A 13108-nucleotide genomic window follows, 5' to 3' on the forward strand; every position below is an offset into this window, starting at 1 on the left:
TTTTATCACTGTTTATTGGTTTAGAAATGTCTTTCCGTAGTGCTTATAAGTTGGTTTGAGAAGCAACATTATCCACAATTTTTTCATCTAACAACTGCCTGGAATAGGTCACAGGTTGATGAGACTCTTCTGGTGCAAAAGGGAGAGAATTCTTCCATGGTTGAACAGGATGAATAATATGATGGGTAGTACGTCTCCAGTCATCATTGACTTGAACTTCATCACTAATGTTTTTGTTATTACTTTCATTATGCACAAGTACACTGTCCTCTGCACTATCATTATCACTCTCGGCTATAATTATATTACCTTGACGATTTTCTACTATCTCCATATCGTCCTTACTATCTGAAGCTGAGACAGAATCTTCTGATTCATACCCAGGAATGGGGCTAACTTTATATTCTTCACCTTTTTTTCAGTTTTCCTTAAAAATTTCTGGGGTCCATGACTCTGTAACAAAGTAGGGTTATAATTCCATTATTGCCCAATATTACTTCAGAGAAACGGACATAAATTCCATCATCAACAGGCAACATTTATACCTATATAAATTGCAGTGTTTTAATAATGAAGAATCATACTTACATATATTAATAAGTATTTTGTTTCTTTCTTGAAAAACGAAAACACAGTCACTGTAAATAATAACTAAACTAGTACCAGCACAGGAAGCCGGCAAGTGAGTGCAGCCTACCTACCCTACCTACCAAAGATAATATTATATTGGTGTCTGTGCAAAGAACCTAAATATAAAGCAGCCATATTGTAGCACTCAGTTTGGCATGACTTCAGAGCCACAGTGGGCAGTAGATGGTGAATTTTTTTTCTGCGTTTTTCTATTTGGTAGGTGTTGAGCATAGGGGTGCCCTTTTCTACAGATGAGACCCTAGCGAGCCCCCTCCCCTCCTGTTCCTTTGAAGTTCATGTCAGTCCAATTTAGTGCCTCTGAATATATTTTCTGAAGTTACTTTTAAGTCTGGATCTCTCAGCCCTAATGCTTTGTACATCATATATGAACTCTGCAAACTAGTGGGAAGCATATGGCAGAAGCTATTTAGCATTTGACCAAACATTACAATTTTTTCCCATTCCTATCACTTACGGAAAGCAAGAAGAATGACAGTTTAAATGCCTTTGTGAGTGCTGTAAGGAGTCTAATCTTGTTTCACAATCTTTATGGGTGCCACGCACAGGTGTCAGAAGCATATTTCTAAATTCTTCACTTAATAATGGTTCCTGAAATTTTGTAAAGTAAGATTTCATAAAAGTGTTCGCATCTATCTTCAAATGCCTCCTAGCATTTCTCTGACAATCTCCTGCGAGGCAAACAGACCTCTATACATTTGCACTCCCTTTATTTGCTTTTATTCACCATTCCCCCATTAGTTCTGAGCGGTATCAACCCCACACACTTGAACAATATTTTACACCTACATGCACATACATATTCTGCAAGCCACTGTAAGGTGCATGGTAGGAGGTACCCTGTACCATTACTAGTCATTTCCTTTCCTGTCTTACTAGCAGATAGAGCAGGGGGACAAACTATTGTCTATATGCCTCCAAATCAGCTACTGGTAATAAATCTAGCGGCCACTGCAAAGCAGCTAAAAGTGGGCAGCCCAGCAAGAGGTGGACGACTGTCATTTGGGAGCTACAGCGACAATGAGGTGGGTCCTCACGATGGAGGAAGTAACCATGTGTGAGTCACGTATGGCCAACGCGGAGTCGACTAAGGACAACTGATTCCCTGTGAGAAGCCCACAGGGAAGACTTCCACACATTCGCAGTCTCCTTAATGACACGCAGTTTGTTGTGCATACTGTTATACCCCTCCATCTCCCAAAGCGATTCTGATGTATCCTGGGGTCCACACAAACACCATTCAATGAATGGACCATGGCAGAGATGGACTCCTGGATGTTCGCTACCAAAGGATGGCGAGGGTAGCACTGGTCGATAGCTTGTAAGCGGCTCAGGAAGTCAGAACAGAGAAGAAACGACTCACCAGAACAGGAACAGATGTACTGAAGTGCACAAGATATGGCTACAAGCTCTGCAGTGAATACACTGCAGCCAGCAGGCAAGGAACGCTGTTCAGTATGGCCTCTGTGGACATAGGCAAAGCCAACATTACCATCAGCCACCGAGCCCTCGGTGTAAACAACTTCAGAGCCTCGGAACACGTCAAGAATCGAGAGGAAGTGACAGCAAAGAGTGGCGGGGTTAATGGAGTCCTTAGGGCCATGTAAAAGGTCCAGACAAAGCTTCGGCCAAGGTGTACACCATGGAGGTGTATGTGAATGGACTTCAAGTAGATGTGGTAAAGGGATGGACTCCAGTTCGGAGGGAAGGGATCGCACGCGAACCGCAATTGTTAGCCCTGACCTGGACCACCAGTGCAGGAGATGAACTGCCATGTGTGGGAAAAGGAGACAGTAATTCAGATGCTCAGGAGAACTAAGAATGTGTGCAACATATCTGGTGAGCAGTTGTGCACGTCAGATCTGCAATGGAGGGACTCCAGCCTCTACCAGGACACTCGTCACTGGACTCGTTCTAAAAGCCCCCGTCGCTAGGCGAATGCCACAGTGGTGCACTGGGTCGAGGAAACACAATGCTGAGGGTGCCACTGAACTGTAAACCAGACTCCTATAGTCAAAGCGGGATTGAACAAGGGCTCCATAGAGCTGCAGCAGCATAGAGCGATCTGCACCCCAGTTGGTGTTCCTCAGACAGTGGAGAGCATTGAGGTGCTGCCAGCACTCCCGCTTACGCTGACGAAAGTAAGATAGCCAAGTCAATCTGGCGTCGAAAACCAGTCCTAAGAATCGATATGTCTCCACTACAGTGAGTGGATCATCATTAAAGTTCTGGTTCTGGATGAACGGTACAATGCCTACAGAAGTGAATGTCACATGACTTCATGGCCGGAAACTGGAAGCCATGGGCTAGAGCCCATGACTGCACCTTGTAAATGGCTTCCTCTAGGCGCCGTTCAGCAACATAAGTACTGGGGGTGCAATACGAAATACAGAAGTCATCCACATACAGAGAAGGGGAGACCGATGGCCCTACAGCTGCTGCTAGGCTGTTGATGGCCACTAAAAATAAGGATACACTCAATACGGAACCCTGCGGAACGCCATTCTCCTGAATACGGGGGGAACTAAGAGAGGCACCAACTTGGACATGGAAAGTACGGAGTGACAGCAAGTTTCCGGAGAGCCCACTCATACAATGTGGCAAGGATATGATGTCATCGTGTGTGTCATATGCTTTACGAAAGTCAAAAAAGACAGCAACCAGATGTTGGTGTCTGGAAAAGGCTGTTTGGATGGCAGACTCGAGGGACACACAATTATCAGTGGTAGAACAACGCTGGCGGAATGTGCCCTGACATGGAGTCAGAAGGCCACATGACTCCAGGATCCAAACCAACTGCCGACACACCATACATTCCAGCAGCTTACAGAGGTCGTTGGTGTGGCTGAAGGGGCTATAGTTATCCACATCAAGTGTATTTTTATTGGGTTTTAGCACCAGAATATGGTGCTCTTCAGGCTTTGTGATGTAAAGACGCTATCGTACCAGATCCGGCTGAAGATGACGAGGAGATATCGCTTGTAGTCAGATGAGAGAAGTTTAATTGTCTAACTGTGGATCCGATACAGCCAAGGAGCTGTGTCGAGGCAATATGTAAGGGTGCTGAGGAACTCCCACTCTGTAAATGGGGCGTTATAAGGTTCACTGTGGTGTTTAGTCAACGGAGGACTTTCCTTTCCATCTGCTGTTTGAGGGTGCGAAAGGCTGGGGGGGTAGTTCTCCGACACAGAGGCTCGACCATAGTGCTCAGAAAATTGCTCAGCAATTGATTTCGCATCAGTACAGAGCACGCCATTGATGTTAACGCCAGGGACACCTGCTGGGGTCTGATACCCAGAAAGACGCCTGATCTTCGCCCAGAGTTGGGAAAGTGACATATGGCACCCAATGGTCGTCCGAATCCTGACAGCCACAGCTTCAAGAGGAGTTTGAAGGGGCACAAGTTCACTACATACCGAGTTCAGGACATAAACGCAATCTCCACTTGACACTCTATTATATTCGCTTCAGTTCTTGTAATATCTCCTGTAGCCACAAAGGGCAGGGGTCCGCATTGCCGGGAACAAGAATTCCTGGAGGGCAATGCAGAAAGCAGGTTTAAAATTTAACAGTTGCTGTAGCTCAGCCACGTAGCGGAAAAAACCGGCACAATTTCACTTTAGTATGTCATCATCATAAGACTGAGAAGGCATGAAACACAACACCCAATGAAGTAGTCTATGCCTCAGAGTAACCTGCTGCAACCGACTTATTTCCTGAACAGGCTATATCCACTGTGTCTGAGGGTCTGACAAGATCTAGGTCCTCAGCACACACCAGGATCTTCACCTCACCCTCAGATGTGGAGCTTGTAGGCAGCAGTGGTGTGGATGCCACAGCAATTCCCTTGGTCTTGGGGGGTCTTCTTTCCGGATTTCTCTCGCTGATCCTTAGGTTTCTCTGGCTAGGACTGATTCAGTGTCCAAGACTGAGGATGATCATGAAGCCCTCCGCAGCTGCTTTTGGGCACTTCAGCCACTGGTGAGTGTCATCTTTCCCACTAGCAGAAACCTTGGAAGGGACCCTTTCCTAGCAAGAGGAGCTGAAGAAGACTTACGCTTCTCCGGCTGAGAAGTGGCGATTGGTGTCCCCAATGGCTGGGGAGGGGGGGGGGGGGGGGGGGACAGTGCTCCCGAGGTAAGTGGTGCGGGAGCAACCGAGAGGGAAGTGCTCCCCACCATCACGGGGGGCAGGTGCAGTCTTCCGGCTCTGAGAGCCAACTGGAACTCGAAGAACAGATGGGGCTACAACTGTTCTCGTAGCGGCAGCATAAGAGGAGCCCATAACCACAAGATGTAGGCACTCAAATTTCCTCTTGGCCTCAGTGGAGGTCAGTCAGTCCAGGGTCTTGTATCCCATGATTTTCCTTTCTCGCTGTAAAATCCTGCAGTCTGGTGAGCAAGGGGAATGATGCTCTCTGCAGTTGACACAGATGGGAGGTGGAGCACATGGAGTATTGGGATGGGATGGATGTCAACATCTCGATATGTGATGTTGGAAGTATAGCAGGAAGACATTTGGCCAAACTTCCAGCACTTAAAGCATCGCATTAGGGGAGGGATACATGGCTTGCCATCACAGCAGTAGACCATCACCTTGACCTTCTCGGATAATGTGTCACCCTCAAAAGCCAAGATTGAGGCACCAGTGGCAACCTGATCATCCCTCGGACCCTGATGTACACACCAGACAAAATGAACTCCTCATCGCTCTAAGTTGGCACACAGCTCGTTGCCAGAAGGTCCCTGTGGAATATAATACCCTGGACCATATTTCACTTCTTATGTGGTGTGATGGTAATGGAAACATCCCCCAGCTTGTCACAAGTAATGCCCGTGATTGAGCAGAGGATGCCATTTTATCAAGACTGACCCTGACTGCGTTTTGGGCAGGCCTCCATCTCCCCAAACTTGTCCTCTAAATGCTCTACAAAAAACTGGGGCCGCATCGAGACAAAGGAGTCCACATCGGCTCTCGTACATAAGAGGTACTGGGGCGAATAAGGTTCACTGTCATCCTTATCATGGCATTCCTCCCAGGGTGTGGCCAGGGAGGGGAACAATTTAGAATCATACTTTCTTGCATTGTACTGAGACAGAGTGCTTAGAGGCAAGTGGTGTTTGATCACCAGCAAGTGATGATGTGGCATGCTTCATCACGCATCATCCGCCCTGGTGCCACACATTCAGATCAGGGGACCTCCCCCCACGAGTGCCGCCCAGCCACAGCAAAGGCCACCTGGTAGGATGGCCATAACTAGGAGTCCCGATGCCCCAGGTTGATGGGCATCTACTCCTTGGCATATGTGGGGAGTTAAAGGTGCAGGCATCAGCAGAGTCATTCCTGTGTAGTCAGGGGGCTACAACCAACAGGGTACAGGGCTGCCCCACCCCAATGGACTGGCTACCGTGCTGGATATGAGGTGCAAAGAACTCCATGGTCCTCGTTGGCACAGAAACGACACTGCATAGTGGGTGGAGGAAAACACACCCAGGAAGGTGTCCTCACTCAACAGATGGAGGATGAGCGGGACTGCAATGCTACAACAAGAAAGTGGGCTAAAGATCTCAATGCACGATGGACATGATGGACAATGAAGGCACCCTTCCCAATTGTTTCACTCTTCGGGAAAATTTTGAAAAATGGAGGTCAAACCCTACAGGGGACCACCACATAAAGGCTGAAAGGTGAGAGATTCCTTTTACTCACCTCTTACGACAGGCAGGAATACCCCAGGCCTATTCTAACCCCCAGGCCCACAGAGGGGAGAATAGACTGACACACACATACAGGACTCAAGACCTCGAGAAGCTGAAGAAACAAAAACTTGGACCAAATTAAATCCTTGTCAGTTCTGATGTTGTTTCTTTGTTTACCAAAGTGAAATTCAATGATTATCTGGAGTAAATCAATTCCATTTTCCTCGTATGACATCATCATGCTCTTCCGTGCATGTCTCACCACAGGCTATTCCAAGTGCAATGGTAACTTCTACGAACAGCTGGAAGGGATTTTTATCTGTAATCCACTTAGTCCACTGGCAGCCAAATCCATTACATTTCAAACCACAGACTTGTAAACTTAAGGTACGGAACAGGTACTTCAACAACACCTTTGTTTTGTGCAGCCATGGAGAGATGTCTGAACAGGTTCTGTGCCAACATAAAATTTACCTGGGAGGTAGAAAGAGACCAAGAGCTTCTCTATCTAGCTGTGCTGGTTATGAGGGATGGTGAGAACCTGCACAAAGTGTCAAGTCATCATCGAAGCCAAAAAATGGAATGATTAATGTGCTTGTAATACACGTACGATGAATATGAGCGGCAACACCTTGGATGTGATATGCAACACTGGAAAGCATTCTGAAGAGCTGTGGGTACATCACCAGTTACACGAGAAGTGTCACAAAATCTAACACACGACAAAGTGACATCAGAAAAGAAATATCAGATATGGCCTTTCAGCAATAAATCCCGAGGGTAACAGACAGAATCCACTCTATGTTGTGTAAAAAAGGTATAAAGACTATTTGCAGTAAGACAAAGAGTACTGCATTCTGTTATCTGCACCTGTAGTGTCGTACCTGTAGACCACTGACATTAATGAACTCTATTTTCCTTGCTAAATTACATTGAAAAAACATACTCTAACAAGTCCTTTCAGCTGGAAGGTCATGCCGATTTGTACCTGCTTATCTCTTTTGTATCATTACACATGACCAACCGAATTTTAGCAGATTCTGTCCAATAGAATTTAAACATCTTATTCAGACTCACTACATTGAATGATTGAACTTACTTTTCCCAGCACACTTGTAAATTTATTTCGATATCAAAATTTATGAGCTTTCCACTAAATATTTAATCTCTCTTTTTAAATTCCACCTTAATGATTTTTTATACTGCATCTGCTTTCTCATTCCGTCCATTGTTTCTGTGAACAGTATTACGCATACAGAAAACTCTCTCTTTGGCAGTTTAATTTGGATCTCATTGTTTTTTAAATTGAGAAAGTGATAATGAATTTCATGTTCCTGAACAAATGGGCAAAAGGATTGCTGTTGAGGCTGGTGCTTACATTAGTATGTGTAATTAGCTAAAAAGTATATCATAATCAGTTTTATTCATGCCAAAGAACAGACTAATTATTCAATTAGTCACTCTCCATTGGAAATATGAGCTTCATAAAACGTAAAATTTTGCTACAAGCCTGACTGATCTAAAATCAACGTAACAATATTCTTTCATTCCCAAAAAATGAATGTTCTTAAAATAACTTTGATGTATTTTGCTAAAAATTTGGGAGCTTTTTGATGTAGTATTTTTTAACTCATATTGACAGTTCTCTTACAGAATATAAGTAATATGCACCTGTATTGTACAAGTAATGTTAGTACAGAAAGGCCATTGACACTTACCACAAAGGGGGGGGGGGGGGGGGGGGAGTCTGATGACAGAACCAAACTTAGGTTCAACAAGTGACTACCAGGCACCTTGGTTGTGTGCTACTTGCACACTGCCGTTAACACCTACTTTGGACCATATCTAGCGCTGCTGGTCAAATCAATAAATATTTTACAATCACTGTCAACATCCTATACTTCTGCGTATAACATTTCCCTGGTATTAATTTCCGATTTTGTGTACAGTACGTCTTGCTGACATGATAGTATGTTGCCACTATAATGCAACAAGGGCATTAACTGGGTGAAAGTGTTGACCCAAATTGTGACATGGCTGTACACAATGAGAATGCCCAATGTGGGACTTGGGCATTTTCCATATGAACAGTTTTGTTTTGTTGACTGTACACACAATATGTGGCCACGAGCCGGAATCCAGTAAGTTACCTTTTTAAAGTCTTGGAATTCTTACAGTCTTACCAGTATATTCTGTCCTTAATTAGGATTATCGATAATAAAACTCTGTTTCAGACAAACTTTAATTTGCAAACTTACAGTACAAAACACAAAGAGATTACCTGACTAACTAGATGCAAAAACTGAAAATTTCTGTTAGCTCCATGGCAAGTAGCAGCATTCATTGTAAAGCTGCATGGCAAACAGCAGTATACTTTAGACAGGTCTCTTATCATTTCAAAAGTAGGAAACCAATTTCTTTGAAAAATACCAATATCATAAAGCAAGTATGAAGTTATCAATATAAAACAAACAGCAACTATTTATTATAACTATGGAAGCAGCAGATTTTTTCAGAGTAGTGGGTTTGTCTCTAATTTGCTAGGTTACGCTTAGCAGGTATAATTTCAAGTAGCGAATACTCTAAGATTCTAAAACAGATGGATATCAATGATATTCCATGATAGTTTTTTGGATCTTCTGTCCTTCTTGTAGACAGATGTGATCTATGCTTTCTTCCAATCATTCCAATACTTCTTACATTCGAGAGATCTACAGTATGTTATGGTCATTCAGCATCACTCAACACATTCCTTCGTATGGGTATACAGAAAAGGAGACGTGACTAAATGTATGAATATGTTACATTTTAGCAGTGCCTTCTTTTAGTATAAAAGAAAGTGACACAGTGGCTGAGGCACTGAAAAATAAAGAAAATCAATAAGCAAGAGAAAGGTGGCATTCATGCTATCTATTACCAACTGACTGCCCAATACTTCATATGAAACATCTACATTGTGATATAGTTGATAACGTACTATCAAACAGTGGATGATTTTTCAGAACAAATTAGGCTCTGAAAAGCTTCACCTTATGCCTCCCAGTCTTTGTAACTGCACGTCTATGCTTTTCAAACTAAAACTGTGGACAAATTTTGCTCTTTGTTATTGATATGTGTCAACTATTCCAAGTCCAGCAATGTTTGTATATAGTGTGCGAAGCCACTAACAATTCTTCACCAGTCATTACTTTCTTGCACACCTTCTCAACAGGTGCATTAATAACAAAACTGAAAACTATGTTCACCTCCAGAGCTTTTCAAACCAACAAAATGGAATTCCAATGGAAAATGAGGCTCTTATACAAAACAGTACAGACAAATATAGAATGAACTTTCTTAATTCACTGCCAAACAGTGTGGGCTGGTGCGTAAATCCAGCTCTGACGAAATTGCCTCTGTTACACATCCCAACATAGTCCTACAATATGGCAACCATTAACTGAGTTTTTGCTTAAGATTTACTGGAGTATGATTCCTGAATGTGATATGTTACCCTCTGACTGATGGTTCATCACAGTCCTAACTAAAATCTAAATATCCAGAATAAAGCAATCTGCTACAGAAAGTATGTAGTGCACAGTCATTAGGAGTAGAGATGCATGCAAGAGACCTGCCGGTGAAGCTGCTGGTAAAGGTGGACGATGAGACATCAACAAGGGGTCAGGGATCTATTGAAACGTGCTTTATGGTTGCATAAATTGCTATTTCCGCTTATATGTGAATCACATTTGGTTAGGCGCTCACAGTAAATTAGAGGTATTATATTGTGTCTGACTTGCAGGATGCATCAGCACCAAGAATTTGCCCTAACACATGTAGTCCTGTCATCATAACAAAAACCACAACACAGCATTGCTTATACTGTCTTTGAAAGCAGACAATTCTCATTAAAAAAAAAAAAAAATACCATAAGATGGTACTGCTGGCAATTACTCACCTTCAGAGGGTGAAATGTTTAGTGCTGCTGAGAGACACACATAAAAGTATGCACAATATCCTAGGTTTCGGAACTATTGGTTCCTTCTTGTAGAGGGAAGAGTAATAGATCAGAGAAGGTTAAAAAGAAATGACAGGCCATTCAGGCTCCCAGGATAAGAGGGACCTAACTGTTTTGAGATTGAGGGGAGACAAGGAACGAAAGGGTTGGGGAATCACAGGGTATAGAGTCGAAGATAGTACACTGGTAAGCATTGAACTAGCTTTACTACAAACATAACAGAATGAGAAGTAAACATGAATAAGGGGAAAATAAACACAATGAAGATGAAAAAGTATAAACTTAGTAAGATAAAAATATAAAGAAAACAGATCATCATCATGATGATGATGATGAAAATAGAGAGGGGAGGTGTCATAATAGAATTTAAGTGCAGAGGTTTGTTGTGATGTGAGGAAGTATTGGATGTGCAAGCTCCATCTCCGAAGTTCAGAGTAAGTATTATCATGTGGTGTAGCAGGCACTCAGGTTCCTTACATCACACTAAAGAACATGTTTAGTACCACAGTACTGGGTGTTCTCAAGACGGACAGTTCTCCTCTGCCCATTCATGCATTCGGCCAGTTTAGTGGTGGTCATTCCCATGTTGTAGCTACTTCATAATTAGGTCTCCAAAACCCACATTACAGAACAATTGAAAGAGCTGTTTGTCACCACTTATTTAAACCTAGATGCTGGGACTCTGATGTAGTTTTTGTGCATATGACCATCTACTCTTTTCATTTTGTAGTTATTTTGCTTGTCTATAATACCTGGCATGCTGTCTGCTATATTACTGTCACCTGTAAGTGAAGTTCTGATTTTAAAAAATCATATTCACCATGCAACCTTTCCTATTTTTGTACTGACAGTAAAACTTCTGTCTTTTTGTTTAAGTGACTTCTTATGCTTTGGTGTAAAATACTGTGGTCCTGTGCAAACTGTAATCATTTGCTTTGATAGTATTAGGCTCATTTGTGCATCCACTCACGACCTCTGTCTTTCAGCAAAGTCTAATCTTAAAAACAAACAATTGAATAATTGGAAAACATGGTGAAATAGGCTGTGGACTGGGCACTGAATGCTTTCACCAAACAAGTAACCACAAGTATTCAGAAGCTCATGCTACATTTAATTTTAGAATGGAGAGGGAGGGGGGGGGGGGGGGGTGACATCTTCTGTAACAATACACCCAACTCTATCTGTACAACAAACACTTCGAGCATCATGCAGAGCCTGCCATGGCAATCATAATTTGACATATTTTCATACTAATTTGAAGAGTATTCACAATTATGTAGGTGGTATCATCTTAATTATGCATTTGAAGTGGTTGTCTAAATTTCTGCCTGAGCTTCAGTAAGACCTTTCCTCCCTATGAACATATCATTTAGTGACATCCTTATCAGCCTATTTGAATGAAACAAACAAAGATATGTCAAGTTGCAGACAGGCACGATTAAAAGACACTCACATATAGCTTTCGGTCAAAGCCTTCAGTAAACAAACACAAACACACACACACACACACACACAAAGACCGCCAACTCAGGCTGGAATGCAACATCACATGGGATGCAAGCAGCAATATGGAGGGGGTGGGGAAGGGGTAGTAATGTATGGGTGTGGAGAGAGACAAACGCTGTCTGGTGGAGTTTGCAGAGACTAGACTGCCAACAGGCACAGTGTCAGAAGGCTGGAGGGGCAAAAGGAAAGACAGGTGGAGCCACTGGCAGAGGGCTGCAAATAAACAGGGTGGAGACGAGAATGGGAATTAGATGATAGGATGGGAGGAGGGGGGGGGGGGGGGGGGGGAAGAGAGAGAAACTGTTGGGTAGAGGGTGTGGGGTAGAGTGCTGCAACGCTCAGTGTTTGACCGGTCACGGCTCGCCTGTTGACGGGGGGACCGAGCCTCTCGTGTCCGGCCCCACACGACTCCATGTCTGATGTCCGGATTCCGGACACGCGGATAACCGAGCATGACCGGTCACCGCTGACGTCTCACCTAATCCAACGCCTCTCTCTCTCTCTCACACACACACACACACACACACACACACACACACACACACACACACTATATATTTATCTCTGTCTCTCCCTCTCTTTTAATACAAAAGTAACGTTTCCAAGAACGGGTACGTAACACAGCTAAATTCATAGAGCACTTTCTTTTATAATATTTACGCCCGTCTTCCTAACGTCTGGCCATCCTGATTTAGGTTTTCCGTGATTTCCTTAAATCGCTCCAGGCAAATGCCAGGATGGTTCCTTTCAAAGGGCACGGCCGACTTCCTTCCCCGTCCGTCCCTAATCCGATGAGACCGATGACCTCGCTGTCTGGTCTCCTTCCCCAAAACAACCAACCAACCTAACGTCCGGGAATTTTGTTGTAAATAAAACATTGATCACAAGAGACCAATCTGTGTTAATGTAATGTGTTGTAAGCGTCATATAGTGCATCTGATTATGCGAATCAGTCCACATATCAACTCTCGCAGCAAATGTTTTATTAATAACTTCCGCCGGCCGGTGTGGCCGAGCGGTTCTAGGCGCTATAGTCCGGAACCGTGCGACCATTACGGTCGCAGGTTCGAATCCTGCCCCGGGCATGGATGTGTGTGATGTCCTTTGGTTAGTTAGGTTTAAGTAGTTCTAAGTTCTAGGGGACTGATGACCTTAGAAGTTAAGTCCCATAGTGCTCTGAGCCATTTGAACCATTTAATAACTTCCGCAATAACAGAAGGCATTATGTTGTTTCGTATTGCATCATCTTGTTCTTTGA

The sequence above is a fragment of the Schistocerca piceifrons genome, chromosome 6 (genome assembly GCF_021461385.2).
Source record: "Schistocerca piceifrons isolate TAMUIC-IGC-003096 chromosome 6, iqSchPice1.1, whole genome shotgun sequence".
Classification (NCBI taxonomy): domain Eukaryota; kingdom Metazoa; phylum Arthropoda; class Insecta; order Orthoptera; family Acrididae; genus Schistocerca; species Schistocerca piceifrons.